We start from the raw sequence: 9,534 nt of genomic DNA on the forward strand, positions 1-9,534 counted from the left end.
CATCGTAAAAGAAGACGCATGAGGCATCTGCATGCGCCGACGCGACACTGGCCGCGCCGGCCAAACTCGCCGATGGGTTTATGGATGCCGCGACGGGCGACGTGACCGCGGCTGCGCGCCGGCCGGGACGGTGGATAAAACGAGAGAGAAAAAGGTACACCGTACACATGCACGCATATGCCGCGAAAGTACGCACAACACAACCCGAACACTGATCCAAAGTAAAAAGGCACGCAGGCACAACACAACGCAAACACATCCGTCCGTGAATGCCCATCCGTCGATCCATCAGAAACTCAGGATCGTTCGCATGATCATCATGACCGTCAGCTTTAAATTTCGCTCCTCCTTTTGACGCAGTCCCGCTCCTTTCACGTTCTTCTTTGCTACTCTGCTTTCTTCCATGTCGTAAAATGGTAATGCGACCCCCCCCCCCCCCCCCCCCCCCAAAAAAAAAACAAAAACCTTGCGAAGCCGAGCACGAGGTGAGATTAGGCGAGGTGTCTGAATGCCGCACGACCTCATGAGATAGGTACACTTCTGCAAAAAAAAAAGAGAGGGGTTATTTTTCTTTTTTCAAAGAAAAAAGTACATTTTACTATCCTGAACAAAATTGGTGGTTCACATTACCCCTTGATCTATTTTTCGGTTCCTTTACCATCCCTAAACAATCTCATACCGGACAAAAAAAACACCCTAAGTGGTTTACCCAGACCGGATGGTGACGTGAACACGGTCAAAGGTGGTATTTGACCTGCGGGTGGGTCCCACTCGTCAGTTTGTTTTAATTCTTTTTAAAGAAATAGAAGAAATAGCAGCCGGCCGCAGCGGCGGCAGCCGGTGCGCATGGAGCCGGCAGGCGGCCGGGCCGGCGCCGGGGAGGGCGGAGACAGCATGCGCCGAGCGGGGAGGCCGGGCGCGACCAGGCGCGTGGAGCGATGCGGGCGCGGCCAAGCGTAGAGCGGCGCGGGGCGCAGACGGGTTCGCACGCGCGGGGACAGAGCGGCGTGGAGCGGCTTGGGCGCAAATGGGGCTGCACGTGCGAGAGCGGAGCTGGGAAGGTCGGAGCTGGCAGGCAACCGGGGACGACGGTGCAAGCTCGAGGAGGAGGCGTGGCGGCGCAGGCACGCAGCCGGAGCGGCGACGGGACGGATGGCGGCGGAGCCAACGTCGCGGAGGAGCGAGGCAAGGCCGACCGGGGCTAGCTCCTTCGCGCGACGGCAGATCTGACACGAAAAGAGAGGTGAGAGAAACTTGACAAGGGGCCCCACCTAGATCAAAACTGCCGTTGACTAGTGCTACGTCAGCAACGGGTTGAGACAAATCAACCAAAAGGATGTTTTGCCCGATTTTGGTTTGTTTGGGCTAGAAGAAGTCGAAAAATAAATTAGGAGGTAAAATGAACCATCCATTTTATTCAGGGTAATAAAATGGACTTTTTTCTTTTGCGAATAACCCGTCCACGGTCTATATGGTCACACCGGCTCCACGTGGGAGCGGCGGCATGCCTTCAGCCCCCTGATCTATTCGGTGTTTGTGGTGGGTCAAAGCCCCAAAAACCTGATTGTAATTTCGGTTTTCTTTGTGGAGCTTGTAAAATTGGCACTCTTTCATACTGTATATTTTTTATTTTGCAAAAAGTAATGTATATCTTTTCAAAAAAAATGTACATTTTTTTTGAAACAGAAAAATGTACATATTTGATAGGATAGATATTGACACTTTTCTCTATAAATTTGTTTAAAGAAATGCAATTTTCGCTTTTTAAATAATATGTATGCACTACATCATGTAACTGAAGGATGATCAAAAGAGATGACTTGTGGGTTACCATTGAAAGAAAAAAAGTAAAATAAAAGAAAGGACGAAGAATAAAGGGGCAACTGCGATAAAAAGCTTTTTCAGTTCTACAGTGATATCAAATCTCAATGAGACAAAAAAGTTATATTTCTCGTTTCTTTACTTCCTCTCGTAAGAGGTGGCTAAGGCGAACTCGTCCCCTCCAGGCTTCATCGACAAGTTTATGGTTCATTTCCCTTCTGCCTACAGCTTCGGCTGCCAATGACGGGTAGGAGAATCCTGATGCCTCGACTGCATCTAATAGTTCAGGTTAAGGTTTTTTACTCCTCAGAGGGTGACACTTCTTCATTTAGTTGGTGTTCCAGGCTACAATCTTGCTTGAGTTCGACTGTATGTACAGAGTGGACGAATATTCGTTGTACATTCCTATCATCTTCTTGGGGTGATAGGTTAGGATCTTTCACCGTGTCTACACAATGACCAGATCTGATGCCAAACACTTCAGATTGATTCAATTATTCAACGATGACAACTACGAGTATAGGGTGATGGTCCTTTGGAGCCACATGCACGGAGAGGTCAGGCCGCCTCGGTACAGAAGCGACGACAAAGACTTAGAGCATCTACAGCCGCTCTTGGCAAATTCGACCCCTCAAACGCCCACGAACACGATCGGACGCGTCCGCAGACAGTGACCGGTCATGCCTCAAATTTGGTGATATGCATCCGAGTTTCTTACATTTCATCCCCTAGATCCATACAAACCATGCAAATAAACCTACACACTACGCGACGCTAGCCACCACACTTCATCGTCGGAGAAGTCCACGACGTTGGTGAAAGAATCGATATGGTTGACCAGAGGGGGGGTGAATAGGCAACTACCAATTTTTAACTTTTCTTTATCAAATTAAACTTTGCATCAAATTAGGCTATCTAGATGTGCAACTAGGTGAGCAACCTATATGATGCAATAACAACAAGCATACAAGCAAGCAAGAGAAGTAACACTAAAGAGCTTGCACAAGTAAAGGTAAGAGATAACCAAGAGTGGATCCGGTGAAGACAAGGATGTGTTACCGAAATTCCTTCCTTTTGAGGGGAAGTACGTCTCCGTTAGAGCGGTGTGGAGGCACAATGCTCCCCAAGAATCCACTAGGGCCACCGTATTCTCCTCACGCCCTCACACGATGCGAGATGCCGTGATTCCACTATTGGTGCCCTTGAAGGCGGCGACCGGACCTTTACAAACAAGGTTGGGGCAATCTCCACAACTTAATCGGAGGCTCCCAACAAAACCACGAAGCTTCACCACAATGGACTATGACTCCGTGGTGACCTCAATCGTCTAGGGTGCTCAAACACCCAAGAGTAACAAGATCCGCTAGGAATGAGTGGGGGAATCGAAAATCCCTTGATGGAAGTGTAGATCGGGGCCTTCTCAACCACTCCCGAGCAAATCAACAAGTTTGATTGGCTAGAGAAATAGATCGGGCGAAAATGGAGCTTGGAGCATTTAATGGAGCTTGAGGGGGAAGAGGTAGGTCAAAGGGAAGAAGAGGACCCCCTTTTATAGTGGGGGCAACAATCCAACCGTTGCCCCCACCAACCAGCCCCGCACAGGGCGGTACTATCGCTAAGAGGGGGCGGTACTACCGCTAGGTTAGCGGTACTGCCGCTCCAGCCAGCGGTACTGCCGCGCAGAGAAGACTAGTAGGGAATATGACCCAACGCGGTACTACCGCGGTGGTAAGGGCGGTACTACCGCTCCTGAAACGGTACTACCGCCTCTACAACCGCAACTAGTGCCACAAAACCCGACACGAGAAAAAGAGCCCTCGAGTCGAGGCGGTAGGAGCCAGACAGCCCAGCGGTACTACGGCAGCGGGGTCACGGGCGGTACTACCACTGCGGAGCGGAACTGCCGCTTGTGACCCTTCGGCCGTACTACCGTTGGTAGTGCGGTACTACCGTTGGGACACAGAAGAGAGAGAGGATCTCTCCAAAGAGGCTGAGGACGAGGCAGTGGTGCCAGGCACCCCAACGGTACTGCTGCTGTGGAGTCACGGGCGGTACTACCGCTGCGGAGCGGTACTGCCGCTTGTGGCTCCTCAGCGGTACTACCGCTGGGTTGCGCGGTACTACCGCTGGGACCCAGACAGGACAAAGAAAAGGGAAGAGATCTCTTCAATGGAATGGAAGAGCTCGGAGGGTGAGAAGCTGATGTGTACATGTTGATTCCACCCAAGCAATACCCCAGCGGACCCCCTCTTGATAGTATGGTGCCCTCTACGCAACTAGTCCACCGAGAGAGAAACGAAAGAGCTACACCGTCTTGAAAGACACTCCGAAGGGAAGAAAACATCTCGTGCCAGGGATGAATTTGTGAACTACTCAAAGCACATGATTAGTCTGCAAACATGTTGTCATCAATCACCAAAACTACCTTGAGAGAGATATGCCGTAACAATCTCCCCCTTTTTGGTGGATTGATGACAACTAGGGATTTGCACAAGGAAAAGATATAATCGTAAGAAAACTAAGAACTACAAAATATAGACGGGCTCCCCCAGAATGTGTGCGCCTAGAAAGAGGAGAAAAAGGAAAGCAAGACACACACATCCGGATCAACACTCCCCCTATATTTTATAGTCCAACACACCTAAACACAAGATATATGAGAGAAGAGTATATAACAGGACAAGCATGCAACTCATAATATACTACAGTACTGAATAGACATAAGTAATAAGGTAGCGATAGGGAGCATATGTCTCACACCATATGTCTAGAACTTAGGTCTCACGGGCACCAAACCAAACCAAACACAAGAAAACATAAGACGACAAGACAACAAAACGACAAACTCAAAGCTCGGCAACACAAATCCCTACACTCTCTCCCCCTTTGGCAGCGAGACACCAAAAAGGGAAAAGAGCGACGCTACGACTCCAGGTGATGGCAAGCTGAGGATCTCGAACATCATATCTCAGCATGATCGTCTGCATCTCCGTCGTTGGTCGAAAACTGCTCGGCGTCGGAGTCGGTCCAAGGGCAATGCTGATGAATCCACTCCTCCTCTTCAGTGATCTGACCCTCAGATCCACTGGCAACTGTCGCTCCCATCTAACGCATGAGCTCCTTGTGGCGCACCCTGGCATGCTTCTCCGCCACATGAGTCATGTACTGACCATGAGACTCCATGCAGAAAAGCTTCTTCAACTTGTGTTTAAGCTTCTTCGCCCATGAGGGTTCAACACTAGAGGGCCCAAGATCCTCCTCGTGATCATCAGTGGCTGCCCCACCCTCGGTCTCCATGGCAGCAGCAGCAGCAGATGGACCCCCGGATTGAGGTGCCGGGGTGACCCAATTGTCCTTCTTCCTCAGACGCTTGATCTCATGGGAAACCAAGTCTCCAGTTTCCAGCAACACTCTGGGATAGATCTGTGCCCAGGCCCTCTCAATGAGCCTCATGATGAATGGACCATATATCGGGCACTTGCGCTCAGACACGACAGAGAGAAGTTCAGACCACATGACATGAGAAATATCCAGGCTCTGTCCAGTGTTTGCTTTCTTCTCATGCTGACAGAAAAGGAGCATGTCCACGAGGTAAGAGCGGACCATATCCAGATTCCCGATCCGAGGGAAGAGAGTCTCACGGAAGATGCGATGAAGAATGTCCAGATACGGAGACAGCTCATAGGTTTTCTTCTTAGTCACTGGGTGAACTTTCACAGTGCAGTAGGGCCAAAGGGCTTGCTTGTGGGTGGACGTAGCATTGCGATGAGGGCGGAAACCGACTGGAGTCTCAAGCCCGTGATCCACCACATCAAGTAACTCCATGAAAGCCTTCCACTTGACGAAAAGCAGGTTGCCATTGGTCATCCATGTCAGAGTTCTGTCGACATCCGTCCCAAGATGAACGGTGGCAAAGAATTGAGCCACCAAATCTGCATCGAAATCCTTGTTGAATTGCATGATCCTGAGAATGTTCAGCTGAGTGCACATCTGAAGGGCTTCGCCAAAGTACTCCGGGTCCTTCTCCATAGCATCAGTGTTAATGGAGCGAACATCAACAAAGAGATTCTTCTTGGCCTTGATCACATCAAAATAGATGGCAAACTGAAATCGGTTCCAGAATGGGCGGTTGACCAAAGTGGGTTCTTGGTCCACCTCATAGGGATTGCGGCGACGCCTTTCCCAAAACTCCTTGTTGGTCATCTTAGTCACAGTCTTCCCCTTTGGCTTGGTGACGGATCTCTTCGAGTGCTAAGGAGGTGGAGGAACACTTGCGGATGCACTTGCTGGAGGTGGTTGGGTGCTAGAGGAACCACCGGCTGGCTCAGAGGTGCGATAGCGTTTTGATGTTGCGCGCCCGGGGTTGATATGGCGAGCTTGATGCTCAGGATGTTCATCACCTGGAGCCAAACACAAGAACACGCAAAACAACCATAAAGAACGAGTATAAGCCAACAAACACAACAAAAGGATCAAAGAAAATGCAGGAATATGATGGAGCTTGGCAGGCAGCGGTAGTACCGTGACATGCTCGTGGTAGTACCGCTCCAAAGAGAGCAGTAGTACCGCTCGAGACGGGGAAACATCAGTTTCTTGCTACCGTGGTCAGATCCGGCACTACCGGCCTGCCAAATTCAAAAATATTCCTACCAAACTCTAATCAAGATAGTCTAGTTGCCTTCTCCAACCTACTCAAGCCTAGATTTAGCCAAAAATCTAGAGATGAAACCACCATTGCCCCTAAGAACAAGATCTGAAAAACGAGACAAAAGGAGAGAAGGAACGGGGGCAATACCGGCATCCATGGCAAGAGAACGAGGTGGGGATCGACTCCACCGAAGGAAATGGAGAGGGATGCCCCGGAGACGGAGATCCGCCGGAGCCCTCCCGCGGCGAGAGGAGGCTGGAGAGAGGAAGAGGAAAAAGAGGGCGAAGCGAATGGGTATGGGGGAGAAGAAACCTCCCCCTGCCCCGATATAACCCCCTGGTCCCATCCCTCCGCGGTAGTACCGCGCTGGGGGAGGTAGTACCGCTTATAAGCGGTAGTACCGCGCACCACCAGCGGTAGTACCGCCCAGTACGCCACGGCAACCAAACAACACAACTTAGCTCGAGGAAGAACAAAACAGCAAGAAAAGAGAGCACACCAGCAAACGGCCAAGACACACCTCTTCAAGAGAGGGCGGTGGTCGAGGCCACCTATGTTTGAGTCAAGAGGTATGGCGCCGCGAAGATTTTAACCTTGAGCCCATGACCAAAACTTGTCTTTGAAACACAACTACCATCAAACAATGGCTAAAGAGAAAGACTTGATCAATTTATGCATAATGGGGGGAGGGAGAGTTCATTGAGAGAACACCACTCCCCCTATGTCCATGCCTACACCTAAACTAGACAGCAAATTGAGCGTGGTGGGGTGTGCAAAGGTTCAAGCCACATTGCTCGAATCAATGATATTTAGCTCATGCCTTAACTCGCGAAATCTTGCTTCATCCAAGGGCTTCATGAAAATATCTGCAAGGTTGTCATGAGTGTTGACATAGTTGAGCTCGATCTCTCCTTGCCTAATGTGATCCCGGATGAAGTGATACCGAATCTCAATATGCTTCGTCTTGAAGTGTTGCACCGGGTTGAGAGAGATCTTGATGGCACTTTCATTGTCACACCAAAGAGGCACTTTGTCACAAGTGACATCGTAATCCTTTAAAGTTTGCCTCATCCATAGGAGTTGTGCACAACAACTACCGGCTGCTACATACTCCGTCTCGGTGGACGAGAGAGACACACAACTTTGCTTTTTGGAAGACCAACTTACCAAAGAGCAACCAAGGAATTGGCACCCTCCAGAAGTGGACTTCCTATCCACTTTGTCTCCCGCCCAATCGGAATCTGAGTACCCTACAAGCTTGAAGTTTGATCCTCTTGGGTACCATAAGCCAAAGTTTGGGGTATGAGCCAAATATCGAAAGATTCATTTGACTGCCACATAGTGACTTTCCTTAGGTGCGGCTTGAAACCGTGCAAAAATTCCCACACTCAACATGATGTCCGGTCTAGATGCACAAAGGTAAAGCAAGGATCCAATCATGTAGTGATATACCTTTTGATCCACCACTTTACCATTGGGGTCTAAGTCAAGTTGGCACTTGGTGGGCATTGGAGTGGAAGCCGGCTTGACGTCACTTAGCTTGAATCTCTTGAGCATGTCTTGAGTGTATTTGGATTGATTGATGAAGGTTCCTTCTCTTCTTTGCTTCACTTCGAACCCTAGAAAGAACTTCAACTCTCCCATGGAGGACATCTCGAACTTTGAGGTCATGAGAGCGGCAAATTCCTCATTGAAAGCTTTGTTAGGAGAACCAAAGATAATATCATCAACATATAATTGGCACACAAACAACTCCCCTTTGACCTTCTTAGTAAAAAGAGTGGGGCCGATTAGCCCAACTTCAAAACCACGGTCTTGTAACAACTCGGTAAGGTGGTCATACCACACACGTGGGGCTTGTTTAAGGCCATAGAGTGCCTTATCGAGTTGATACACATGATCGGTAAAGTAGGGATCCTCGAACCCGGGGGGTTGCTTGACGTAAACCAATTCATTAATAGGACCATTAAGAAAAGCACTCTTCACATCCATTTGTTGTAACTTAAAGTTATGATGAGAAGCATATGCAATCAACATGCCAATGGATTCAAGACGAGCAACAGGAGCAAAGGTTTCACTGTAGTCGATACCCTCGACTTGGGAGTAGCCTTGTGCTACCAAACGAGCCTTGTTGCGAATGATAATCCCATGGGCATCTTGCTTGTTCTTAAATATCCACTTGGTTCCTATGACATTGTGATTCCCGGTCAGTCTTGGCACCAATCTCCACACTTTGTTGCGCTCGAAGTTGTTGAGTTCTTCATGCATGGCATTGAGCCAATCCGGATCTTCTAGCGCCTCATAGACCTTGTGGGGTTCCACACAAGAGACAAACGCGTGATGCTCACAATAATTTGCTAATTGTCTACGAGTGCTTACCCCCTTTCTTAAGCTTCCAAGCACATTCGTCATGAGATGGTCCTTGGTGAAGAGCTTGGAGGCAACCTTGGCGGCACGACGCTCTAATTCCTCCTCGGGGGTGAGACGAGTGGTCACTTGATCATCTTGAGCGTCGTCTTGGGCTTGTTCTTGTTCTTAAACTTGCTCGGAGGAGAGAACTTGACCTTGGGCATCACTTGATGTGTCAACACCGTCTTGAGCATGATCTTGCCCTTGGTCATGTTCTTGAGGATGAGGGCCTTCATGTTGTTCTTCGGAAGTGTGTGGGCCTTGGGTTGGTGATGGCTCCACTTGAGTGGATCTTTGTCCTTCTCCTTCGGCCACAAGGGGTTCCTCAATGGGTAGGATAAAGCCAACACCCATTCTTCTTATGGCTTGGGGAGGAATTTCATCACCTACATCACAAGTGCCACTTTGCTCCACTTGGGAGCCGTTATTCTCATCAAACTCCACGTTACACGTCTCCTCAATAAGTCCCGTGGATTTATTGAGGACACGGTAAGCATGAGAGTTTGTAGCATAACCAACAAATATGCCTTCATAAGCTCTAGCCTCAAATTTAGACAACCGAACACCTTTCTTGAGAATGAAACACTTACACTCGAATACCCGGAAGTACTTGAGGTTGGGCTTGTTACCAGTGAGTATCTCATATGGAGTCTTGT

The sequence above is a fragment of the Triticum urartu genome, chromosome 5A (assembly GCF_056163025.1).
Source record: "Triticum urartu cultivar PI428250 chromosome 5A, HENAU_Tu73, whole genome shotgun sequence".
NCBI lineage: Eukaryota > Viridiplantae > Streptophyta > Magnoliopsida > Poales > Poaceae > Triticum > Triticum urartu.